At 40.2% G+C, this 23,354-nt stretch overlaps 1 protein-coding gene across 10 annotated transcripts in view; it reads right to left on the reverse strand.

Annotated features, from left to right (window-relative positions):
• The window catches only part of WWOX (WW domain containing oxidoreductase), a 791,253-nt gene that overhangs the window by 684,237 nt on the left and 83,662 nt on the right, over positions 1 to 23,354 (reverse strand). The gene's annotated exons all lie outside the window — the stretch shown is intronic.

Here is a 23,354-nt window from a genome sequence, read left to right on the forward strand (position 1 = left end):
CCCTTGCTCTCAGTACAAAAGCTGGAAGAGATGGGTCCCTGGAGAGGGGAGAAACATCAAGATACTTATGATGATTCTTCCAGCACCCCAGAATCGGATTCCTTCCCAGCCCACTCTCCCCATGGTCCCGGGGCAAATGTTATTTGATAACCATAACTCTATGGGCCAGAGAGATGATCTGTAGGCCATGTTGGTATAGTGTCCTGGTGACATCTTGTGGTGAAATAGAATAGAAATAAGCCTAAAATTCTACCCAGGGCTGCATTTGGGTTAACTAGAACCTAATTTCACCTTTGTTTTTCTACCTAAGTAATTTCTCACTTGATCCCTCCTCCTCTGAAGAATAGCCCATAAACAAGAGGCATATACTGGGGTCCCACAGACATACACATTTAACCATAAATCGAAGCAAACACTTCCCAGAGGTGATTATACAAGAGAAAGCAGTAACTTTCATTAGATAAATGAAAAATATTTCAAAGAGAGAACGATATTCTACTTTTCACTGATCATCATCTATTCCAAAGGACTAATCAATAAACAGGTAGCTGGAAGGAACTATGGCATGCAAGCGAAAATGGTCAGCTACCATGTATCTAGCTCCCAAGTCTTCTTCAATAAACCGTGGGTTAAGATGATAAAATTCCCTCAAATTTGTGCGAAAAGTTGTTTATTCAATTATGCATTCTATAATCTTAAGTTATACAATTTACAAGAGGTAAATTTGTGGTGTTTATCTACATGGAGGTAAAAGTGAATAACAGACAAGAAAAAGATTCCACAAATATAATGATTCCATAATAATATTAAGAATCTGCTTGATTACAAATACAGATGAAAGGATTACATAGCACTGAGGATGCTAACAACAAAAAAGTTAAACCATTTGAATTGCGAACTAAAAAAGTACAACAACAGAAGCATACGTAAATGCTAATATAATTACTGCTCTGTGTCCAAAGTCATTTCTTTTTAAACATTTAGAAGGCAAGAGGTGCATGTAATAGAAGTGATATGAATCTGTCTATATGAGCTCTTTATGTCCGGGAACAGCTCTTAACAGATTGGCCTGGTCAGTGGAAACGCATTTCCTGTGCATAACACGGTGAACCTGTACCTTTGATAAGTATGCCCATCAGCAGGAACCACAAAACAGCCATGCCTGGCCTTCATTACCTATTCAATGTGACAATAAATGAGACCAGATACACACATTTGTTACCTATTATTCTCTGAAGAGTAGCAACATAGCCGTGAGGCCTAAGCCATACAAGAAAACATCACAGGACATGGAGGGAAGGAGGGAGGGAAGGAGGGAAGGAGAGAGGGAGGGAGGGAGAGAAGGAAGGAAAGAAGGAAGGGAGAGAGAAAGGAAGGGAGGGAAGGAGAGGAAGGAAGTAAGTAAGTAAGTAAGGAAGGAAGGAAGGAAGGAAGGAAGCAAGGAAAAGAAAGAAGGAAGGAAGGAAAGAACTTTGTGGTATTTTTCTAGGCAGCACCAAGGATAAGAATTGTTAAGATTATTCTGGCAGAATATGCATCCCTGAGAATGATGAGATGTTAAACATAAGATCTAGTGATTCACAGTGGTAGGTACCCTTCTCTTAGATGGCTGAAAAGTGTCAGGCTTGGTGCCGTTTCCAAACTGAATTAAACCTTAACGCCAATCCCAGGGGGTGGAATTAGAGCACATGACCCCATGGGGCTCATCTCTGAGAGCTTAAAAGCATCGCTCTCCAACCATTCATTCCGTTAACTTCTCAAATGTACCCAGACATTGCTGAAGAGTAGGTAATTAAGCCATATATGCTTTAATTCTCAAAGTGAGCCAAGATGCCAAGTTTTTTGTTTTATTTTGTTTTACTTTATTTTGTTGTTATTGGTGTTGTTTTTCTTGTTATTATTATTATTAATTTTAGATGCAGAAGAGCAGTAAAAGCAGTGGCAGTATTAGAACTATTTTTTAAAGTCTCAGGTGAGAAAAGCACAATACAATATTTAAATATATTTGAAGTGAGCCAAATTTAAAAAATGAAGAATAGAATATAATTCAAACAGATATACTACTTGTTAATTAAGGGAAAAAAAAATCAAAATACATGATGTCAGGGTTTTTACATGTTAATCTAACATTTTATGAATTAAAATGAAATAATTGCAGTGAACTGTAGTTTTCTCAATCAGCCAAGGTGTATTTACTGAGGAAGGGATAAATTATTCCAAAAACTGGTGTTGGGACAACTAATCAGTCATCTGGGGAAAAGAAGCTGGATTCTTACCCAATTCCTCATGGCAAAAATAAATAAATAAATAAGTAGATAAATAAATAAATAAGTCCCAATGAATTTAATGATTTTAAGGCCAAACATAGAAGTGTCTAAGTAATAAGACATCTATGTGAACATAACGTTACAATGGAAAAGGATTTCCAAGTGTAACAACTAAAAGCAGAGACCTTAAAGGACAGGCTAATCAATTTGGCTATTTGAAAATTAAACATAATTTTTTTTTAAAAAAGCAGAGATCATGAGAAAACATCCATGACATACACAACAAAGGGTAATATTCTTACCTGAATACATAAAGACACGGGGATAGAAATCAAAGGACATGAATAGATCATTTTCAAAAGAGGACATTGTTGATAAGTACACAAAAAATGTTTAGCTTCACTAATAATCAGGGAAATGCACAGCAAAATTAGATTCAACATGGCTTAGAACATGATACTTATTCTTGGTGAAAATACAGGCAAGTAGCCTCTGAATTCTTCAAGAGGGCAAGTTAGCAATTTATCTCAAAGCCTATTCTTACCCTTGGAACCAGCACTTCCAAGCATACTCCGTAATCACTCATTGGTGTGTGCTACTAAAACATTCATTGCAATTCCGTTTACAATAGAGAAATATTGTAAATAACCTGTATGTCCAACATTAACGTATTGGTCAAATAAATTATGACACACTCATATATTACGACTTTGGGCAACTATTAAAAACGATTCCGCTGAAGGATTTAATAGCACAGAAATACTGTTAAGAGGAACAGGGCAGTTTCCAGGACAATTCTATTTTCTTTTTTTGACCTGCCTATATTTAAAACTTTTTCTCAAGCAATATATGTTTGCAATATCAGAAACTATGTGTATGAAATAACAACAAGGAAAAACAAACAAACAAACAAACAAACAAACACTTGTTCCACTCAATAGAGAAGGAAAAATAAAGTAGATGCAGCCTCTGGTCCCTTCCTTTCCACTGACATGTCATGGGAGCTTCAGCAGTCACTTACTCCTTTTGTGCCTTAGTGTCCTCATCCGTAAAACAGGATTATAACACCTTCCATGCCTTAGATGTAGAAAGAAGGCTAATGACACAATTCCATGAATATACTCTCTCTAGACACATAAAAGGCTATTTTATTGTGCTGCTGTTTTGGAAACTTGGTTGTCACAATTTCTGAGCTCCATTTAACAGCTGCGTCTACTGAGTTGGGCTCAAATGTCTTTCCCCTATAGCTCTGCAACGAAACTCAAACACCATCTCCTTCTAGAAACCTGGCCCAGGAACTTCAGCATCCCTCACTCTAGCCACATCACCCTCTTGGGGAGCAGCCAAGGCCAAAAAGTACAAAAGGGCATATTCCCCACAAGTGCAAGGTTTCTCAGCCTCAGTACCGCTGACTTTTGGGGGGCAGACAATTCTTTGTTGCCTGACTGTCCTGTGCAATGAAGGACGCGTAAGCAGCATTCCTGGCCTGAATCCACTTGATGCCAATAGCAACTCACTTTCCCCTAAGATGTGACAACCGAAACATCTCCAGACATTGCCAAATGTCCTGGGTGGTGGGGGTGGCGGTGGGGGGGGGGCGGTCCTGAACTACTGCACACAGGGAGAAGGGCTGTTTTCTCATTACTAATGGGCACAGGATCTAAACAGCTGCCACCCAGATCAAATAAATGATCGTCTCAAGCAGACCTTCTTGGCAGGGGTCCATGCCAGAGCCTCAGCCAGAATCTCAGGAGACTGAGGGGGAGATGACACGAAGGACATCGCTCCCCTCTTTCCTCCGGCTCCCTTCTCAGCCTTGAGCAAAAGGAAGGGGACAGCCCCCTGAACCTGGAGCTTATTTGCGTCTCCTCTGAGAGCGTGCTCTGAAAGCGCCACACAGGGAGCGTGAAGATCTTTCGTGAGATTACTTATCTTGAGCGTGTGTCACTTTTTCAGCACCATAAAACTGAAATACTTGAAATAGATGTCACTACATTTGTCATGAACTGACATGGCCAATTAATATTACAAATTCACCATGGAAAAACGCTTCCAGCTCCCAAGGTATAAACTGCTGAACATCACAATTTCATCTTGCAACAATGGGCCAACCTCGCCAGGGCTATAAATACGACGAAGTATAGCCCATGATTAAATGGTAAAAAGTGCTGTTCATGGGGAGTCACTTTCCAGGGTTGACACTTGCACTGTGCCTAAAGTTAACAGGTACCACCGGAATCTTGGCTGCAAAATAACATTTTTTTCCAACCTTTCTTCAGGAAAAAGTTGACTGCTGCAGACTATGTGATTTTTTTTTTTTTTTTTTTTTCTCCTCACAGCTAACAATTGGCACACTCATTACATGACATGAAAGATTCTGGACTCAGGTTGTCCCAGGTTCTGTTGTCATTTAGCCATTTAGGCTTTTCTCTCTCTTTCTTCTTCATTCTTTTTCTTTTCTTTCTTCCTTTCTTTTTATTTTCTCTCTTTCTTTTTTTTTTTATTAAGTGGTGTCATAGCCAAACTCTCACTCCTAATGAAGTACAGCTGGGCCCTTGGCCCTGAAGAAATACATGCTGGAAATGAACTGGAAAACAACACTTGGCCTCCTTTAAACTTCCTGTGGGCCAACCTTGCCCCACTGTGCCCCCTGGGAGTCAGCCAGCTTCTTTTCCGGTGGCCATTTTAGCAATCAAGCAGGAAAAAAAAAAAGAACACCATTGCTCCAAGTCACACAATGATTTTGGTGATTTTCAAACATTCTCCATTCACCTCTGCGAATGGAGAGCGTTTTAAGTGAATTCCACAGGCTGTTTTTGGAGCTGAAAGGCGCTGACTTTCCTTTCTCGGCAGAAGTTTTAAGTTCCAGTCCTGTGGCTTAGTTCTTTATATCGTCGGTTTGTAGGACAGAGAGAGCATTAAGGAAAGAGATTATGTATTAAGGAAAAATAAGTCCTGGCCAATAAATTACCCCCAGACTGAATAAACAAAGTCAGCTTTGGAAATTAGGTTTTGGAGGAAGGTGAAGCCTATAGGCACAAGTGTATGAAATCAAAGTGAAATGTGTCAAAAACAAATTACAAATCTTCCAAATACGGGATTACACATGAATGGATGGTAATAATCACACATCAGTCAAACTCAATGTGTGTACTATGTCTTGCATTTCATCAAATAGAGTTAACTCTTGGGTCATTAATTAGCAACCTCGGTTCTAGGTACCAGAATATGAAAGAGGCTATATATAGAGTACACTGATCCTGCCTCAGTGTTGTGATTCATTTTCTTATCTACTTCTCTTTTTCCTTCCCTCATTCTGCTAAAAATGTCCTCTGAAGAAAAATGAAGACTTTTCTTTTAAAAGGAAAACATGCAAGTCTTTGCTCACGAAGTTCATCATTAATGGACATAGGAGATTGCTTTCTTCAAAGTACACTTAATTACTAACTCCCTTACATCTAATACCCCCCCAAAAAAGCTATAAGAAGTTTTATGCATTTACATTATATTTTTCCTTATACTCTCAATAATGAAATCTTTCTTTTATGAAAGCTGAACCACTCCATACAAAGAACAGTTTACTCCAAGACAAACAGAAATTATAGAAAATATAAAAATCCCACTAAACCCTTTAATCTCTAACTTTCCAAGCAGGTGAATTAATATAGAGGACATCCAAGATTTATTTTCTTTAAGCTCCGACAGTAAAGAGTGTTTCAAAGTCATTCTCAAAGCTCTGGAGATTTTTTAAAATCCAAATGAACCAAGCTTAACTCTATGGTGTGATATGATATATAATAAAACCTATTCCAGGATTCACCTACTTAAAGATATATGGTACATTTGGATAAGAGAAAAAGAAATTAGAAAATCTAAAGATATAGGGATCTAATAGTTAAAATTTTTGAAAAAAGATTTTTTTGCTTCAAGTAATAAATCCAAGCTTCTTGGTGGATATTTTAAATCTTGATTTTAGAATGAGCCCCCAAAAATTTATTGAAGCAAATACCAGGTGAAGGGAAGAAATTATGAGCATGTTTTCCTATAAGAACAATGTTCCCACCCTGTAATTGTGGGTACTTTATCATCACATTCAAGCTTAGAATGGCCACTTTTGGGTCCTTTTATTCTTCATGGTCCATGTTACACCACCACCTATAAACCGCTTTTCATGTGAAAAAAAAAAAAACTGTAGTTTTCTTCTCGTTAAATTTCTTGTCTTTTACAAGAAAACATTAAGCATATTTCAAATAAAAAAAAATTAAAAAATCAATAGCCATGTCAAAGATTAAGTATCCAAGCTAAGACAGCTGAATAAAAAATAAACAAATAAATAAATAAATATGATAAAATAGAACAAAAAGCTTTGATTTTATAGTTGATTATAAATTTTATGATCTGAAGGTACCATGGAGACCGTTAGGAAAGCAAAAGAATAGTTAGGCGGCCTTCGGGGATTATTTAGAAGTCATTTCAGTAATACGGCTATGACCAAAATGAGCATTTGTTAAATATTTGTTATTCACTTTAGCAATTACTCAAATTGAATAAACAAAGTAGGCTTTGAAACTAAGGATTTGAGGAAGGTGAGAACTGAATGAATGAGGATATGAAACCAGAATGAAACAAGTTCATGTTGCTATTTTGCTTAAATGGAAGCATCCGTGACATAACGGGCCTATGTACTATAAAAAAGCCATCAGCATCACTTTTGAGGTCCACAACACACAACTCCCAACTCAAGAATACAGCAAACGAAATCCCTAAACATGATAGACACCACTGGATGAAGAATTCGAATGAGTGTCTTAAATAAACAAACATCAGCAATCACTTGGGCATTACTTTATATATCATAGACGGATAACCCATTTTAAAATTAATTGTGAATGTGTTCATCAAAATACACTTTAGAGAGTAATCATACTGATGCTTCAAGGGAGACTTTAAAAAAAATATATTATAGGTTTACTGAGATATAGTTGATGTACCAATCAAGTCATCCATGTAAATTATACAATTCAATGTTTTTTAGTATATTCCCAGATTTGTACAACCACCACCAGTCAAGAGGAAAGGAGAGGGGCGGTCCAGGGGGAGGGGAGGTGCGGGGGAGGGGAGAGGAGGGGAAAAGAAAGAGACTCGGCATACGTTCTATGGCGTGTTCTCGCGGTATTTGTTGTTGCGGTTTCTCGCTGTTTCCCACGGTAATAGAGCTCTATCTGCCTGATTGCCAAATAAACTCCCTTCCCAAATAAAGTGAGAGAGAGCAAAAGAAAACCGTTCACTCGCAAAACTGAGACTCACCGAGTTAAAAAATTAAGTTGTACAGATCAGAAATGTAATCATAGGAGACAAGCTCTGAGAGTTTTTCAATCACTGTGGGGCTGCATCAATTTAAAGTCATGTTACATTAAAGAGAAAAACGTCTGGGAGAGTCTCCCCATGTCACTTTAGATTAGATTTGTTGTTGTTACCAGGCTGTGCATTTTGTCGGCTTTATTTTACATTTTAAAGAAATGGCTTAATGCCTATGAATAAGAGACGTATAACCTATGACTTCTTCTCGGTTGCCCAGAGATTAGTGGACAGCACAAATGAACATGAAGAGTAAAACACATACTGTTTGTCTAGATTCATATTAACATATTAACTAACTTCCTTAGAGTAATCTAACACAGGGTAACTTCAAATACAGTGATTTTTTTTTTTCATTCTGCTCCACTTAATTTAAGAGTTACACAAAAATCAATTTGTGGTCTATCTCCCTTCAGCAAGTCTACCGTGTAGGAGGGAATTGGAAAATTCCACCCAATTCGTCTCCATGTCTCGTCAAGTGTGACTTCCTTCATCTCACCAAGATCTTGTTAAATTGCATATGAGTTTAGTCCTGGGGCTCCGAGGACTTCTAAACTTCAAGTTGCATAAAAGTGACACTTCACCAATTTAAGTGATAAGTTTTCAAATTGTGAAGCGTCTAATTGCAACGATAAATTCACCTTGTTTTCCTCAATGGCTAGACATCTGTATCTTTAACAAACAAAAGTGGCAGTTTAAAAACAATTAGACTGGAAAACTCTAATGAATAAAAATCACTGTCTCTATAGATAGCACATAAATGTCGTGGATGTGCACAGTTTGGCACACGCAGGCTAAGGGCAATGTGAGCCAAGAAGGGGCTCTCGCTTTAAAGTAATGCTTTCTCTGCTTCCTGGGATGGACATTGAAAATCTACAAAAAACATTAAAACTTCACAGTGACAGTCACCACTGTAGCAACTTGTCATTACGTTCTTGTTTGTTTGTTTGTTTGTTTGTTTGTTTCCCTTAGAGGAAAGAGAGTGGTCTTGGTTTTGGTTGACAGTAGAATTCGATAAAAGATCGTTTGCTACCTCGTATAGTCCAAACATGATGCCCTTCAACAAACTGCCTTTTAAGGACAAGGACATGGAGAAAAGCAAAAGCAAGAAGCGACATGGGGTGGTGAAAAAACAAGGGGGTTGGGTAGGGGTGGGCCTCTGTTTCCCGTGGAAGAGAAGGCTACTGCTGAAAGACAAGAAACTGGCACGTGAGGGTCCAAACTGGCTCTGAGTGCCAAGGGCAGGAAGTCTAGAAGGATCTAGGAGGGTCATTTGACTGCACTCCATTCCAGCTTATGTGCTGACTCCACACCTGACTTCCACAGAAGATGAGTCTTTACGGCCTCCACGACATACAGAAATATTGATCCCTGTATCCCTATATATTAAACATCCTTTCTCAGTAGGTGATATAACTGTTTGCTGAGTGAATGCATGAATCTTGCATTTAATGTTTCAAGCATGTGCAAAACACTTTGCGTGACACCTGACACATAATAACTTTCAATAAGAGATTTTGCTTCTTAGCCTCTGTTAAGCTTTTTGGTCTCTATTGAGGTCGAAAACTTGAAACCTGGCAGAATAGTCTGCTAAGGCTCTGATCTCATCACAAGGCTCATGCTCAACACAGCAGAGATTTACAGACAGCAGCGTTCCGCGTTTGGTAGTACACTAGCCCATGCGATTATTTGGGGCCCTTTATTTGTTTTCGACTGCTCAAACAAAGGCTATTTCCTCCTTGTCTTGTATCTCCTTGTACCTAGCTTATATAGGCTCAGCAAGTGTGTACCTATATAAACACTGCTTCCACCAGCCAGAAAGCAGGAGTCCAACCAATTATCCTCACTCTGTATACCATCTAACTGCTCACACACCTTGAGAGGCACGGAGGGAAGTCAGGATGAAACAGTAAGGAAGGGCTGGATTTGTCTTACTGTGTACGCAGGGCAGAGGGCCAGCATCAAGTGGCAGACAGAACAATGCCCCTCCCCATTTCGAAGATGCCCAAGTTCTAATCCCTGGAGCCAATGAATATGTTAAGTTACGTGGCAAAGGGGAATACAGATTGTAGATGAAATTAAGGTTGCAATAATATAAAATTAAGGATCGCTAATCAGCGGAACTTAAAATAGGAAGATTACCTTAGATTTCCCAGATGGGCCCCATGTAGTCACAAGCATCTTTAAAGTTGGAAGAGGGAGGCGGGAGAGGAGAGGCAGATGAAGACGCGACCACAAAAGAAAGGCACAGGGAGATGCAACACTGCTGGCTTTGAGGATGGGGCCATAGCCAAGGAATGTGGGGACCGTAAAGGTGGGGAAAAAGATTCTCCCTCGAGCCTCCAGAAGGAAACGCAGCCCTTCGGACACCCAAATTTTACCCCGGTGAGACCCATGTGGCTTCTATCCTACAGAACTGTAAGACAGTAAATGTATGATGTTTAGGTGCTAAACTTGTGGTAATTTGTTACAGTGCCGAGAGAAAACACATGGAGACAAGGCACATAACTCATTAGTCAATCTCCTGGTTTTCTGATTTGCAAGTATTCAACCAAAGTGTGGATCTGCTTTAAAATAATTAAGCCAGACTGTGGGGATTACAAAAACAAACAAACAAAAATTTATTATCATTATCACTTTAATCTTTGTTTTTATTATGATTTTTTGCTTTTCAGCTGTTCTTATTTCTACAACCAGATTCAAGAATTTATTGAGACAGTATGGCCTACACAAGTCACCTGCCCAGATGGGCAGCATGCCTCTTGGATGAGGGCACTGGCTAGCCACGAGATCTGTCTACATTACACCTCTTTACTAGCTGTCCTATCCTGAGCCAGTTCACTCCTCTAAGCCCCGGCTTGCTTATCTGTAAAATGGAAATAATAATCATCCCAACAGATCCACGAGACTTAAGTGATGTGCCTGAGAACACAGAGTTGCATAGCAAAGACAGAAATATAATGCAGTCTCCCTTCCCCTGCTAACATTGCTTCTCCTACGATACCCAGCATCTATCAAAACCTTCTGTGACTCAGATTGGTGGGTTTCAGTCTGTATTGGCTAAAACATCAAGGACAATCCTCTTAATTTAAACCCATTCTCATACAAGCCCCTACGAAGCTATTTGAATATAATTAAACACCATACATTGTCATACCAACGGAACTAAAATATACTGAGCCCAGGTTCAGTCCAAATCAAATGTTTAAACAGAGAATATTTATTTGGTAATCTTTATTCACTGATTAGTGATATTCAACTTATTTTCACCGATAGGCAGCTCATTAACAAATAAACAAAAACATAAAATCAGACTATGAAACCAAACTGACAAAAGGCCAGACTGGGTGGAGCACAGCTAGGCATGAAGGTTACAAAAAAATGAAGACCTGGCATTGCTCGCAGCAGGCTTAGCTGCCGCTTATCTTGGGACATGAATATTAGAACACTGCTAAGCAGTATCTCCTTTAGGGCCTGATTGGTAGGGACAATAGTTATTCAGAGGAAGATGCGATCCCAGGAGGCTGAGGTCAGGAAAGAGGCTTCAGGGGAGGCTTCAGACTCGAATAGAGGGGGTGACTGGTGGGGAGCAATGGTGATAATGACAGGGCTCTAATAGCAGACACTGATTTGAGTGACGAGTGCCAGACACAGTGCTTGGTGATTTATAGGGGTTGTCATCTAACCCTCGTGAAAACCCTCAGAGGTAGCAACAATTATAAACCACGTTTTACAGATGAAGGAAGAAGTTCAGGGAGGTTTGGGGCTTGGTCAAATCTCGCCCAGGTAGGAGTTGGCAGGGCTTGGACTTGGACCCCTCAGTCTGACCTTGAAAGCACTTAGATACTCCAGGCACCAGGAACAGCAGTGACTTTGAAGGACAAGCCTGTGGCAGAGACAGGGATCCTGAGACCTGAGGGTCTGGACAGTAAGTATGAAATGTGAGAGCTGACATGGCACCAGCAATGAGCCTAGCCATGCAGTCACAGCTACCGGCTGCAGGGACGTGAGGTGACTCTGCCAGACAAGGTGTCCTGGCCCTGGGGACAGATGGAGCACACACCACAGCATAGGTTGGACCTCATTTCAGTGCTCACAGGAGCCAAGGTAGCTTTGCAAGGGAGCTTTGCAGCAGAGTGACATGTTGATCAGCTCCTGCTCTGCGGCAGGCGGCCCGACCCCTCACTCCCCGGACAGGTCTCAGACAGCCTCCTGAAACTGCCCTGGGGGCCCCAGAGGCCCTGAGGTCTCCACAGCTTGTCACTCAGCCACCGAATACACTTAGTCTAATTGGATATTATTCCTTCTTTATGAAGCCAAGCAGGTTGTTACCTAGTTCCCTGGGTAAGACATTTGCAGCTTCATTTTGCAATTACATCTCCCTGGTATTTGTCATGGCACAGAAGTGAAATCTCTGTGTCGCTAGTCCCCAACGTCATCTTTTCCTTCTGCTTAAAGCATAGGTGCTATGCAAAGTCTTTTTTAATCTCTAAGCACTTTTCCATCCTCTACAAAAAAAAAAAAAAAATTCCTGCGATATCTGACCAATTATTTTCTAACCCACATTAAAAATAAATGCCTTTTCCATTGCCATGTGGCAATTATTAGAACTGTTCACCATTGTCCTGGATCTTCTGTTCTTGGAAGCACACAGTAGGATTACATTTCCCTGTCCTTTCAAAGTTAGGCATGGCTGTGGATTTGTTTTGGCTAATGAACTATAGGTGGAAGTAATAATACTTCTGGTGAAAGCTTTTGAAGTCAGGCACTGATTTATCATATACCCTTCCCTCTGCTACAAAAAATGACAGAGGTGTGTGTAAGAGATAGTGCTTGTAAGATAGTGCTGAGGACAGCCTGATCCCTGAGTGACCCAGAGTCCTCCTCCTCCGTCTTCGGTCAGGCATCATGAGTGAGAAAAAACTCATTGTGTTAAGTCCCTGAGAACTGGGGATGCTTGTTACTGCAGCACAACCTCATGCATCCCGACTGGTAGAAGCCATTTTAACCGTTTTGAGTCCCATCTTTGTGTTCCACCTCCTTGTCACTGAGTTGGCTGTCTTTTTTGGCCCCCAACATTATGGGACTGCTCATGAGTAACCAATGGTGGGCTGGACAGGCCTCCTAGGTTGCAGTGTTGACCCTAAATCCTGCATCTCTTTTGATTTCTCTCTCTACTCAAGACTCCTTCTTTCTTGGACATAATTCAGATTCACAGAACAAGAAAATGGACCTCACTTTTCTCACCAGCTCATCTGGAAAGGATTACAGATGGACACCCTCCACCCATTCCACATTTCAGTTATGGAATACAAATCCAGGCGCAGCTGGCCTGTTATTCCTCCCAGGCATTCCTAGAACCCAACGGGAGCCACGGGTGTAGCAAAGAGGGGTTATTCCTCCGTTTCCCCTGGCACATCGCCACGATGCCTAGGGCCCCAGTCCGTTTGGAATGCCTTAGTGAGTGTTGCCTCTGACTTACATCTTTTCCTACAAACCTAGATTGATCAACCTCTCCCTTCAGAGAAGAAATCAATCCACTCCTCCTCCATCTAGTAGGACTTCTTTCTGTAACAGTATCTGGAAGGAGAAAGCTGAAATGTCCTCAGCTGTACTGCTGCAGAGGCCAGGTGCTGCTCTCTGGAGTAAGGTTAATACCACAGCCGAGCATCCTGCTGGGAAGGGCAGATCACAGCCCTATATTCCAAGCAGATGCTCACTTGCTGGCTATTCTTACGTATCTTTCCCAAATACCCGCCAAAAGGAGAATATAATCACATGTAGTTAGCATGATTACGTGCTAGGGACCTAACATGAATTATCTGTAATTTTCACAGCAAACTAAAAGCTCAGAGGGCTTTAATGGCAGTAAGTGGCAGAGTCTGGATTTGAACCAGGTTCTTCCAGTGCCAGGTTCATGTCCCTCCCATTCCACCAAACTTCCATTTCTCATGCCTTTGTGTCTATATGTGTATATGTGTATGCATACATGGTGTGTGCGTGGTGTGTGTGTGTGTGTGTGTGTATCTTCTCCCTGTCAGGAAGATCTCTGCCAATCCTATCTGAACTGCAAAGCTTTGCTCCTATTTCCTTCATCAGCTGTTCCATGTTACCTATACTTACCCCAAACTCCTCCTTCTGGAACTTCTTTTCCACAGTGCTGGTGCTTTAGTTTGTTTGGGTTGCTATAACAAAATGTCATAGACTGGGTGGCTTAAATAACAGGCATGTATTTCTCACAGTTCTAGAGGCTAGAAGTCCAAGATCAAGGTGGCAGCAAATTCAGTGCCTGGTGAGGGCCCTCTTCTTGGCTTGTACGCAGCCACCTTCTCACTGTGTGCTCACATGGCCTTTATTCGGGGAGTGCTCCTGGAGAGCTCCCTCTTTCTCTTCCTCTTCTTTTAAGGATGCTAATCATATAATGAAATCCCTTCCTCATGATGTCATCCTACCCTAATCACCTCCTAAAAGCCTCATTTCTGAATACCATCACACCGTGGGACTAAGGCTTCAACATGTAAATTCTGTGTGTGGGGTGGAGGAGAATACAAACATTCATCCCATAGCAGGCGTTAAAAGAATTAGTACATCAAGTCTAGGCACACAGCCTTGCTGCCTCATTTTTGTAAGTTTCCAAGGCGCCACTCTCTGTGCTTTCTAACAGGTTTTGACAATGCAACAGCAGCAGAGGCGGCGGCAGAAGCTACCAACATCCACAGGTGCTTTCTAGATGCCAGGTACTTTATTAAGCAGCTCACATGTATGATCTCCTATCCGTGTGGCTCTCTCCTGCTCGCCAAACATGGCTCTCTCTGCTCAAATGTCACTTCACCAATGAAGCCTTCCCTGACAATCCCGACAAAGGCTGTGCTCACAGTAGGCCCACCATACATATCAGAAGAATGAATGAGTGAATGAAAAAATGAGTCAATGAATAAAGGAATGAATTTAAAAAAAAGCCCTTCAAAGCCATGTTTGTGGACTCCTTGTGATGTGTCAGTCTCACATGACCGCCATGAGAAGGCTCGACTGGTTCCATCACCACCTTTCTGAGAAGTAACACCCATCCCGGACCCACGGGAAATTGGCAGCACTGGGATTGAACCCATGGTCACCCATCTTCTTCCACTGAGCCGGGCCAGGGCCAGAATCAGAACCCATAATAAATTCCTTTTAGCCTTCTAGCCTCTCAGTAGGAATATCTGAAGTATCTTTAATCAAACTTTAGAGGCTCAAATTGCCCACAGTTCTAGAAATGCCTCCAGTTACTATGGATTTATCAGTGAAGAGAATAAAATAAAGAAAATTTGTTTCATAGTTAAAGCCAAGGCCACTTTATCCCAGATGTACTTAAATCACTTAGCTCTTAACAGAATCTTTAACTATAAATATACTAAATTTGGTAGTAGGATAGATTAACTACAAAAGGAAATTAACACTGCCTTAGAGAATGAAGATAACATATTAAACCACTGATAGGCTACTTTTGAGAATTATAACTGAGTAGACCTAACATTTTTAAATGGATATTAGAGATGATGAAATACTACTTGGCCACCCTCTGGAATGCAATTGAATTTACATTGATTAAGGAAGAGAGGAAAAATCTAGTATTATATGAGGCCTTACATTAAAAACTTAAAACAAGCTCCAAAATGACTCCTTAGAAAATAGGTTTTGGTGACTAAATGGTGTGTCATTAAGTCCTCCAGCAAGAAACTGCAGTATTTAGTTCCATTACGAACGAGTATGTACAGGATTTCATTTGTGGGTAAATTAACACTTGCCTTCCAAAGAGACCAGCAGCAACAACAAAAGTTTGCAAGTCTTTGCCATTAGCCCTGTTTGCATTCTCCAAAGCAAACTGACAGTCTCATGATGCAGTACATTGAAAATCCTCAGCGGTATCGACTGCCTGAAGCTGATGCTTCCCCGTTAAATACAGCACAGCTCAATTAACAGCTCTTCAATATACAATTTAATTTTTCTTTCATCTTGATCCACAGCCTGGCTCAAAATGAGGAATGCTAGAATAGATGTACTTTGAATATTGAAGCAAGTCTTTATAAATAAACCTATCACACTTGTAATGATTTCTGTCATAACATGACAAAATAGATGAAGCTCGGCGTCTGGCACTTCTGCTCACACGTCATTTTTCCAACATCACCAGAAACTACAATTTTTTTTTTTTTTTGGCTTTTCTCTAATACTTTTTTTCCAGTTATCTCTGAATAGCATTCTGCTGTTGGAGAAAACTTTATCCCTTTTTATTTTCTTCCCTATATGACAATTCTTCAGAAAGAATGAAGAAAATTACTATTCTGCTACTTACATGTAAGGTAAGAAATGTAACTTATAAATGAATTATGAAGGTCTTACCCTTGGAAAGACATACATATTTCATCATAAATGTGATCCATAACACTTACTCCACATACAGTATTTATGTTTATACATGATTATTCTAGGTTTTTTTAATCTCAGCAAACCCATACTTTCATAAGCAAATCCAACATTCTCCTTTAACCTGTAAGGCACAAAACAGAATGTACAAAAGGTACTCCCAATTGACCCTGCACAAATACTCTCTGCCTGGATGGAAGGTATTATATTTATAAAGAATGCTGTGAATCCAGTGATTCCTCAAAGGCATACAATGCAGTATTCAAATGGCTCCATGTGCTTGCTGTTGGTCAAAGAGGCAGATGTTTCGCTTTGGACCAAAGGCAATTTCCTCTGTTTAAACACATTCACAAAAACGAACTTGCAAATGTTTAATGCCTCGGATAGAAGCAGGGTAGCAGTGACTTGGATTTCTCACACTTTTTTTTTTCGAGCTAGGTGAGGAAAGAACAAGGCCCTCACACTGTAAATGAATAAAGTACCAGGGGAGAATGACTAAAACCCAGTCCGCTTCTGATGAAATCATCCCAGCGGTCTTTCCTAGGCTGTGAGGTTGGGTCCATTGCCAAGTTGAGATACTGGGTGACGTCACAGCCACATCATGATGACAAATAGACCTATTTTAATTTCCTGTTTTTATCCCAGGGTATTTGATCGCATTATAAATGATAGCCTACTTTAAAAATTCAAAATACATTTCAGATTTTTCAACTCTTTCACCGAATATTTAGCATGAAATAGAAATTACATATAAATGTGCATGTATATATATATATACATATATATACACACACATATATACACACACACACACACACACACAAACAAGTACAAACATTCAAAAACATTCAAACTACTCATATTTTAAACACCCTCCATCCAGTCTTACTCTTCTTTCCCCGATGCTGTACTGCTCCTTACATAATTCAGAGGGAACTAAACGAAAGCTGTGAGACTTTTTAATTGTCAGAGACAGAGCACTTAGAATTTATAGTAATTAACTAGTCATTATTTCAAATAAGAACATTAATTGGTATGTTTGGGAAATCTGCAGCATTGCAAAATTTTAAATAAACATTACAAAGATATCATTTACAACTAATCTATATTTACCACTGAAGTTGGCTTCAAACTATATTTCTTTCTATTATGCTTTTATTGGCTACAGCACACAGCAAATGGGGTATGTTATGTACAGCTTCCTAAACACCTAAATTTTTAAAACCCAATTACATAAATTAATTAGGAATGAATGCATATATTTATGCCTTTGTCTGCAACTGGAACATATTAAACATGACAAAATTAATAAGTAGACCCTAAAAGAAAAAATAGTGCCACGTTTTATTTTCCATAACAGATTTTTATGAGATTTAATTTGACTTATCGAGTCCTAAGGGTCATGATTCTTAATAAATATGCGATTTCTTGCCATTTCATATATATGTAAGGGTATGTTTTTATGGTTCCTAAAGGACCAAGGATGTATAAATTCCAGAGCATTTATTTCCAGAACCAGAGACAGAAGGGCAGAAAGTGACTCGAATGTTCTTTCTATTTTGCTTATCTCCACATTGTTATCAAAGATGACTTTTTGATAATTAGAGCAATACACACACAAAATTAAGTGATTCGCTATCACATAGCCTATCATAGGAGACATCCATTAAAACATGCTTAGGCTTAGCTCTAAGGAGGAATAAATATTGATATATGATGAAGCCAGTCAGAAGTACATGGCTAGAAACAGATACAATATAATTTTTAAATGCAAAAACCAGACTCCAAAAATGCCTTCCTAATATATTTAAAATAACTCAAATAATTTAACAGCACTGTTACTCAGAATGATATTTTCCTGCATGGAAAATGCTGAACAGAAATAGTCTGTTCTTTTTTTTTTTAAATAAAAGATAAAAGGAAAGAGATCTGGAATGAAGATAATCTCGTCCCTTGCCCTCCCTCCTTGCATATTCCTCAGAGTCTCACTCCCGTGTGCCTGCAAGCTTTCCAGGTTGAAAAACGCTCCTGGCAGTGGCATGAGTCTGAGCACACGTTTTGTGACCTGGGTTTAGATTCTCGATTAGAGGAAACGCGGTCATGCTGTGAAACCAAAGCCTGGTTCAGATCCTACACCAGTCCAGCGTGCCAAATGATGCCCCTGCAACTGGAGTAAAAGGGAGCCCCTTACCGAATCAATAAGAATGCAGAGGTCCTGGAATCAACACAGGAGGTGACACACAGTCTATCTTAAACAAAAGGGCCTGACTTCATCTTTAGGATGCAGATTTTCTCCTAGAACCTGTGGAATGTGAAACAGTAGAAAGGGGAGGAAGCTTGCAGCCTTGTTCACACCCTCTGCCAAGCCTCAGACGCCACTGCTCCATGTGACTTCTCCACAGGTGCCTCCAGCTCAACAGGACCCAAACTGATGCATTTCCCTTCTCCTCCCTTCTTCACCTTCCTCCTCCTCCTGTGCCCCCTACTTCAATAAAAGGCACAGCAACCTAAGAATCACCTGGAAGCATCCTAGATCTCTTCTCTTCCCTCTTCTGCCATCCCACAGCCCACCTATCTCAAAGTCATCCTTTCCTTTCTATCCTCAATCCCCTTGCCTCCCACAAGCCTTCAAATGTTTCTTGCTAGATAACTGCAAAGGACTCTTGTATCAAACTTCAACAGGCCAGGTTCCAAATACTGCCAGAATCAACCCCCTAAATGCTCACTAGGGAGAGGAAAGACATTGCTTAATTAATAACCATCCTCCCCCTTGCCCTCATGATGAAACCCAAATGCCCTGGGCAAGGTTATAAGGCTCTCTGGGATACACCCCCACCTTCCTACCTACCTTCATCTCTCATCACACTTTCATTCTCTCCCTACACTCCATCTGTTCTGAAGACCCACAGTCTTCCCAGATGTGCTTTTGCTCCCTTCAGTTCCCAGACCTTTGCCCAAGGGACACTCCCTGACTACAACGTCCTTCTTTGCTTTTCTTTGCTTTGCTAACTCCTAGTAATTCTTCAAAATTCAGCCAAAACTTACCTCTTCCACCTAGTCTTTTCTGACTCCCTCTGCCACTGACCAATTGGATTAAACATCGTGGTGGTTTTCAAATAGGTCTAATTCTTTAACAATCCTCCTCTCAAGAGGTGGAGCCATATTCCCATTCCCTTCAGTGTGGACTGAACTAGGTGATTTACTCCTAATGATCTGAATGTGGCAGAAGTGAAAGCAGGTGACTTCTGAGACTGGGGTGTAAATAATACTGTGGCTTCCACCTTGCTCTCTCACTCTTGGAACAATTACTCCGGAAAAATCCAACTGACATGTTGTAAGGACTATCTAGTAGCCCTATGTAGAGGTCCACGTGGGAAGGAACTCAGGCCTCTAGCCAATAGCCATATAGGTGTGCCATCCTGGAGACGAATCCTACGGCTCTAGTCAAGTCTTCAGATGACATCTCAATCGCAACCTCACGAGACAGCTCATACCAAAACCACCTAGAGAAAGCCACCCCACAATTCCTGACCCACAGAAACTCTGTGAGATAAAAAAAAAAGGTAGTTTTTGGGATAATTTGTTATACAGTAATAGGTAACTAATACTGGTACCTTCCTCTGTGCTTCCACAAGACCCCACACTTCCCTCTGTAGCTCTAGTACCCAGCACAGTACCTGGAAATTCTTGGCACCCAATACCAACAATTAGGGATACATGGTGGATGGCTGAAAAAACAAATTTATGAACAAATGAACCAACAACATGAGACCTATAGATAACATATAGAAAATATTCTAGCACCAGTTATACGAATGCTGTGGTATGATGTTATGGGTAGGTGATCATTTATAATCTATATTGATTCACACTAGAAAGAAGAACAGAGGCACTGTCATATGTCCACGATTATATTTCAAGAGGCCAGAGCACACATCATGCTGGAGATCATTGCTCTGGCACTCCAGAAAACATATATATTCTTTTTTTGTTGTTTTCAATAACATTACCTCTTTACTGAGACATAAAAACTATGGACATTCAGAACACAGAGAGGTTATTCTCAGTGATGGGGATGGAAGATGGGGTGATGAAAGACTCTGTGGAATAGCTGAGCCTCAAAGGATACCAATGAAAAGAGATGGGAAGGTGGGCAGATAAACAGAAAAAATTACACGGAACAACAGGCTAGGCTGGGAAAACTCCATTCTTCCATCCTTCCATCCATCCATTGGATTGCTGGTATTTCAAAATTCACCACTGCATGAGTGTATCAATAGATGATTAGGGGAAGAAGAGAAGAGATTAAGTGAAATATTTTTAGAGACTAAAACACCCTAAGGAGTTTGGAATTTTTATACTATAAAATGAGGAACCACCATGGAGTTTTAAAGAGCCTTCCCAAGGAAGATTTATCTAGCACTGTGGATGTGAGTGTTACAAGCATACAAGCATGGATCCAGTAAGGAGGCTGCGGCAAAATTAGACAGAATATTAGAGAAAATGAGGTAATGCAACTGGACAACTGACTGCATGCTAAGGTCAAAGTAGAGAGCGCTGGAGAAGAGGACTCTGAAGTTTTGAGTCTGTCCAGGAACCATGTCAAAAGTGATCCCAGACCAAGTTTTCGGCCAGATTGCTAGACCAGGATGGCTAGCAAAAGTTTAGGAAATGAAAGAGAAGGTCAAGAGTGAAGAATTGAGTGAGGAAAAGGAGAAAGAATAAATTGAAGAAAAAAGAAACCTGAAGAATACATGGAAAAGAATACCCATTGAATGGAGTGGAGAGGATATACAGATAAACTTAATAGTGATTCAGAAATAATTCCACATGCATACATAGCCTGGCACACATGGCTAGACTGGGATCCTGTTCCAAAAGAAACCAAATTGTGTTAGAAAAATATTAATACCTACTTCTCTCTTGCATTTTTGTCAACCTGCTATTAATGTATAAGAGTGTTTTGGCCTTACCAAATATTTGTCATTTTATCTCTTAGCTATTAACACTTCGATCTTTAGAATAATCCAGCTCAGATCACTAGTATGTTCTCATACTTTCAATATTCTTATAAATTTACATTTACTTTGCAACCTCAGCCTTTTCCATGTTCCCCATATAATGATGCTATGATATAATCTTCCTTCTCAAAAAATAATTGTTTTAACAGAGAAACATTTTGGTTCTTAGTTAAAATCCCTTCCCTACTTCAGTGGTTGTAGAAGAAAGAAAAGATACTGCCAAATTGGTGGATACATTTTAATACCTTATGATAAAAACATTTTATTTTGGTGTTTCATTCCTTATTTGGATACAGTCCTCTCTATGCAAGGGGGGTTAACAGGGGCATAATTAAAAACTAGAAACTATCATACTGTTTTCAGCCCAATTTTCCCTCTAACTGCTTCAGTGAGAGTACAGTATTACTGTCTCTATTTGGAAGGCAGAAGTAAATGTTTGCCTCTTACTCGTAAGCTTTTCTTCTGTTTGCAGTCTGCTATATACTCAGCCACTCACAAATAAAAACAGAATGAATTTTAATAGCCTGAAATGATTTTGAGAGTGATGCCTGTTTTCCCCTCCAGCAAGACAGATGAGGAATGAGCACAAGCAAAGTGCCCCAACTTAAAGGGGCAGACCCTCGATGATGATGCTTTAGGTAAACAGACAGACTCACCTTGAGCAAAGACCACCACACATTAAAATTAATCCAGCCCTTACAGATAACAAAGCTCGCCTCTGGCTTTGAACATTCAAGTCCAATCTCCCAATCCTTGGATTAACTATGAAAAAACATCAAGTGAGGGCGAACCTCCCGCAGCCACACGAGAAACCAAGCTCCTCGGAATGTGAGTACAGCATTAAAAATGGCAGTAATAACAAATTTGTAATCTACGATATAATGGACACTCTCCTAAGCGCTACGGCAATACCACCTCGAGCCCTCACGACAGCCTCTTTTACACAGGGGGAAACTGAGGCTCAGAGAGGTCAAGTTCCCTGACCAAACCTTTGTTTTTATTCCTTTGCTTTCTCTTTCTCTCTTTCTTTTTCTTCCTCTCTCTTTCTTTCTCAGTATTAGTTTGAGCATAAATGCTGCAACCTATACAGAAAGTCACTTTAAAGGTGTGTCAGCCAAGTGAAAGGAATGAAATCAAACTCAGCTAACTTTAGCACTGAGTCACGTGAAACAGGAGAAACTCAGAAGGCTGGAGAGGAATTTTTTAAATGCCTACTACGTGTAAAGGAAGAACAGTCAGGAGCCAAGCCAGTGAGCAGCAAATACTGCTATCCATCTTTCTAGTTCTACCACTGACTCAATGTCTAGCCTTAGAAGTCTCTTGGTGACAATAAATTAAAAGAAGAGATACTAAGTAATGCATTATGTATGTATGTCCTTCCTTGCCATCCCAACAGGCTTAAAAAATAGGTTATATGTTGGCTACCGTGTTATTGGTGACTTTTGAAGCCAGTGCCTTTGTAGGTCTATAAACAGTATTTTTTCCTACTAGGAAATGGCACTTCCTGTATCTATTAGTGTTTTTTTCCCTCATGCCATTGATGATTCCATCCAACAGGCTGCTTAATCTGTCAATGAGTCATTTATACTTAATATCTACATATAAAAATGCCATCAGCTGCTTGATTTGATCAAGAGAGAAGAGAGATCTTTAGGTCTGGAAATCGAGCCCTAAGCAAGACACCCCTAGATGGAACTTGGGGGTGGAGGGGGAGGGGCAGGAGTAGATGGCCAGTGTACATAACTTAGACATCTGAACAAAAGATCACCTCATCAGACTCAAAATATCAGGTGAGTGGCACTAGGAGACTCAGAACCTGCATCTTTCCTGCCTCTATGAACTAAGGACATGCCCTAAGATAGCAACTGGTAGAGGACAGAAAAGGAGAACCCATGTGAAGACTGGGTTCGTTTTCCAAGGGTCACGACAAAAACCCCTAGGGGAGGAAATATCATGGAGGAATATTAACTGGCCCTTGGGTAAGAAATATTTATATGGCTTCAGTGATGTACATATTTATTGCTTCTCTTCTTTTAGAATCAATCCATAGAATATGCACAGGAGGTTTCATTATAGTTATAGAATGAGATGTATGTGTTATTAACCATGACAAAGTAGAGATCTAAGTAGCAAAATTTAAGGGTAAAAGGAAAAGAAGAGGTGGAAGGACTGGCAAGGGCACCAACAGCCTCATCCAACAAGGAGGAGGGGTGAGGGCACTGTCCAGAGTAGAAAACAAAAATACACAGACACACACACACACACACACACACACACAAACACACGTGTGTATGTATAAGAT

Source organism: Pteropus vampyrus, unplaced genomic scaffold (genome assembly GCF_000151845.1).
Source record: "Pteropus vampyrus isolate Shadow unplaced genomic scaffold, Pvam_2.0 Scaffold29, whole genome shotgun sequence".
Classification (NCBI taxonomy): Eukaryota; Metazoa; Chordata; class Mammalia; order Chiroptera; family Pteropodidae; genus Pteropus; species Pteropus vampyrus.